Raw genomic sequence first — 5,015 nt, 5'->3', positions numbered from 1 at the left:
ATCATAAATAGTTGTTTTCGTAAAATTTCGATAAGCTACGTAACTCTTTTGTGATAACTTTTTTTCTAGGGGCGATTGTAAATATTACGACATTTCACCGAATCGGCTGTTGAATTTTTTTTTTTTTGAGCTCATGATATAAGTCGTTGTTATAGTATATTTTTTTCTTGGAATTTTTTAAGCAGTCTCGTATAATAACACAAGAAACCAAATTTTTATAAATTTCCTGCGTCCTGAATAAAAACAGTAATTTATTATGTAATGTGTTGTGCTGAACACGAATCTGACCATAAAAAAAGCGGGATTTTCTTTGCAATTTCGCATTTAACACACACATACAGTATATAGAAGTACAGGACAAATACATTGAAGCACGATGAAAAAAATAATAGATATTTTTTTAAAAAAAACATAACTATATAGAAACTTCGCAAATATATAGAGCCGGGAATCCCAAACTGTGCTCCGTGGAGCACCGTCAAGGATTTCTGGCTGCTCCGTGAAGAGATTGAGAAATAAAGAAATCCCTCTTTTCCCAGTATTTCAAAAACTTACATTTATACTAGGTTAAAGCTGGGAGCTCTCTTCCTTTTGAATCAACGAAAGCAAACGTTTTTAACATGTTAAAATATATCGGAGCAAACATCGGAGGTTTTGTTTTTAGTAACGCGACTCTACATTTATTCGACCAGCAGCGGGAGAAAATTTTCCGAAGCTATTTCTTCCCGGGTTGAGCCCATGTGTTAAAGCCCCTTTCACACGGAGCGGATGCGGGTCCGCATAACCTTTCACACGAACACTTTAGGTTGAAATTCGTGCATAAAAACTATTTTTTCGCAATTTTTGTAATTATTTTTCTCCTTCACCCCTGATTCAGTGCGCATAGGCAGCCTAGAGGCATTCTTTGGTGGTTTAGTCTAGAGCCCCATAGAGTATGGGCCTAAAGATGTCTTCATTCCGATCCTCACAAGTAGTCGATGGGAGAAAATGTCTTAAAATATGTTCAAAAGATTTTTTGAAAAAAAATCCGTCTTTTCGGAAAAATACGAAAGAAAAATACCAAAAACATCCAATATTAGAAAAATCAAATCCAAAAGCATCCAAAACATTCGATGTTCCAAAAAAAAAAAAAAATTCAGGAGATATCAAAGAATTTGCAAGTAGAATAAAAAGGGGAGGGGTGGAAACTTTCAAAATGTCTGTGCATAGAAATATTCACATCACAATTCTGTCTTAAGCTGGGATTAAACTATAAAAGTTTCATAAAAGTTCGTTTATAAAACTTGAAAAATGCAACCAATAGGCGGATCAGTTAAGTTCGCTCGAATGTAACAGATGTGTTTAATGGTTACATTTTCAAGTTTTATAAAAGAATTTTAAATCAAAGTTTTATAGGGTAATACCAGCCTTAGGCCGGTATTACACTATAAAAGTTGGATAAAATCCCTTTTATAAAACAAAAAATCCAACCAATGAAGCTCATAGGTTACATTCGACCAAATGCAACCGATAATCTTATTGGTTGAATTTTTCAAGTTTTATAAAAGGACTTTTAGAAAACCTTTATAGTGTAATACCGGCCTTAGGCCGGGATTACTGGAATGCTGAAAAATATCTACACAAAAAATATGTAGGTACACTCTTAAACCCCACCGTCGCCACAGTAGTGGTCGGCTGAAGTTGGTTTTCTGTGGTTCCCAACTTCGAGGTGCGAATGCAAGCCGATCTTCCGGTTAAAAGTCTCGCCACAGAGAGCAATAGGCCTACAACAGTAAAATCTTCAATCATTACACTTCACTCATAGTTCAAAAAAATAGGAAGCAGATGGCAGCACTATAGCAAGCATTACACATAAACAAGCTTCGCATTTGGTTCACAACACGGACGCGCACATTCCAATATCTACCAATTCGTTGGGAGTTCCCCAAAAATGTACACGAATGTACAATGGAACGCACCATTCCGCCCCCTACGTACAGACTTGAGTCCGGTACGGTACGCGAATTTCGATTTTCACAGCGTCCCCCAAGGGTGTAGCGAGGGGGGGGGGACTTGGGGGTCTGGTCCCCCCCCCCCCGAAATGTGAGAAAATGACCGAAAAAAGGGAAAAAGATGGCCAAATTCATTGTTCTGTAACTTTGGTCCCCCCCCCCGAACGAAATTTCTGGCTACGCCCCTGGCGTTCCCCCCCCCCCCCGCAATTTTTACTTCATGTTGGCGACTCTGTGCCTAGACAAAAGGATATTCAAATATAAGGTAAGTGGCGCGAGTAAAAGGGATTGGCCTTTTAGTTTTTTTTCCCCCATTTGCATGGTAATGGTGAGAGAAAAAAAAGTCGTATTGAATTTTCGAGATACCATTTCTCATTGTGTTTTGTCATCTCCGAAAAAAGTTTCGAAAAGCTCCGACTTACTTTTCTTTTAATCGCCATTTTTTTCACCTTGCCCACCACTGTAGATGATAAATAATAACAGGGTCTCCATTGGATTAAGAGAAACAAGTAAATGGGCGCGCTTGCCAAACACACACTGACCTGCACTGAATGCTATAAATTAATTCTCTCAGTTTACGCTGGTGATGAAAAAAGATCCAACTGACGCTTGAAAATCTGAGAGCGTTTGGATATTCTGAGCTGACATTCATCGCAATCCGAAATAAAATGTCCATTCTCTGCAAATACTCATGCTCAAGGCTTGACAAAAAAAAACTAGGCTTTGAAGAGTTTGAATCATTGGTTAAAATTGGCCATGAGTTTGTTAAACCTGAAGTAATATCAAGGGTGCCGGGTTTTGTGTTCCACCCTTCGTGTACCAATAACATCAAACCACGGAGTAAAAAAAAAACCCTTTACAAAGTAGTACAGTGGAACCTCCCATACCGGACACCTATCGTTAATGAACACCTTTTTTGAATTACGTCAACAGTACTCAATGTATTTTAGTACCCGAATAAAAATTATTCATGTCTGCTTCAGAAAAAGTCACTACCCCAGTACGTGACGTATTTTTGGCACCCCAACCCCCTTTTTTCTGGTCGACAAAGCTTTTTTTTCCGCCCTTTTAACTCGGATTTTGCGCCCCTCCCTCCCAAAGCGGCCGCATATGACTTACGGCATACTGGTGGTCGGCTGATTTTATAACAAGTTCCTCTGATTTTTTAACTTCAAGTTGCGAGTGCGAGCCGATCGATCATTCAAAGCTGCAGAGAGAGAGCAATCAGACATGCAACATTTTAAAAAATTCATGCATAAAATACAGCAGACAAGACAATTTGCCGATTGCTTGCTTCGAATTCGAAATACATATGGTAGCACTTCTTAAACACACACATAACAAGGAATTCTCCAGAAACAAACTTCACGTTAGGTACACGGCACCTTCCGACAAACACCAATTCATTAGAGGTCCCTCAGAGGAATGTTTTCATGGTGCATGTACGTTTTAGTAGTAGAGTTCACCAATCCCGGAAGCAACTAGTGTAGGAGAATGGCATGATGAAAAAAAATATTATCTATAATGATTAAAACATTTACTAATATAATTATTTGTGATTTTTGTGAGTAAGTATGTAAATACGTAAGCTGTTACTTCCACAGCTAAGCACATTCAACATTTGAAGGACTGGACACACCCCGCTTCACATCTCAGAGATATATCGTCTAGCTAAGTACAAGGCCCCATAACACTATCATGGGGTGGGGGAGGTCCATGATGTTGAGGTGGCCCTGCACAGAACCTCCACAAGAGGGAAGCTCACTGAAGTCTAGGGATCGACCTTACTCATAAAACTTGTCCAAGAAATTATTGAAAATCAATCCAACAAGAAAAAACGGGTCCCGTTTCTAGAAAGAGGCGTATGTACAAGGAGTTTGGGCGTTAAGTTGGCGTTATAGCCAACACCAGGTAGAAAAACTCGGCTGATGCTGGTGTTGGCTATATCCTAGGATGGCAAGTTCGGGGAATAGGTGGTCAAGAAAATCACACCGTATAACAATTGTTAATTAATATAATAACCAGGAGAACAACAAAACTATTAACTCGCCTTTGCTCCTGGATAGGGGTGAATTGGAAGGGGGCACGAGAATATAATATGCCCAAAGTTGGCAAAAGACGAAAAAGGGTTAAGCAACACTGGCTCTATTCTTCGGGAATGTAAATTTCTTAATTAACCGTTTCACGTACAACAAATTTGGCAACAAATTTGGGTAATCTCTATTAGACGTACCGGCGATAAATTTGGTAACCTTGTTCTAACCTAACTACGTTAGAAAAAGTATGAAGGGGAAAAGGAAAAAAATAAATATAAAAGGAAATACAGTTAATGTATAAGAGAGCATACAGTAGTTTTCTCTTACGTGTATAATAGAAGAAAGACATTATGCATTGGGGAAAATCACCAATCGTCGTAGGCCGAGCCCTTTGACAGGAGTATAGAAAAAAAACAAATTCGGTTCATAGGGTTACAATAAAGGTTCGCGAGGGTGAGGAGAGCTGGAAAGAAAAACAGAACGGATTGAATTTATTCCACTGGTGTTTGCACAAAATATTTCGTTCGTGATCGTAGAGGTTAATTTTAGGAGTAGACCTGCTGCATTCCGAAGAAAAACCAATCTTATATATAAATGTGAAAGTATGTATGTATGTATGTATGTATGTATGTATGCTCTTTATACAAATCTACAGTTTTAGACCGATCATCGCCAGATTCTGCATATATACCAAACAGGACCGGGATTGAGCCGTAGGCTACTTTAAAAGTTCGTCAGAGCTGGGCAAATGCCCGAAATGGGCGAAAAACTGTCGGGCAACAATGGTTTTGGGGGCCTCAACAATCACTTTCGGAACGTTTACTTTGGTTACCGTGGTTCCCAACAATGCGTTTCAGACGTGTATATGTCTTTACAATGGTTTGTCACATCTTTAACACTGCCATCATTACAGTTTATTCCTTTATAATGGTTTGGCTCTTTTCCAATACTCCCAGTAATTAAAAAAAAACCCTGGAAGCGCCAGATA

This window comes from Pholcus phalangioides, unplaced genomic scaffold (assembly GCF_987345545.1).
Source record: "Pholcus phalangioides strain wild (caught in Gottingen) unplaced genomic scaffold, Ppha-v1.0 ptg000015l_1, whole genome shotgun sequence".
NCBI classification, from domain to species: Eukaryota; Metazoa; Arthropoda; class Arachnida; order Araneae; family Pholcidae; genus Pholcus; species Pholcus phalangioides.
Note: the sequence above shows the minus strand (reverse complement) of the source record.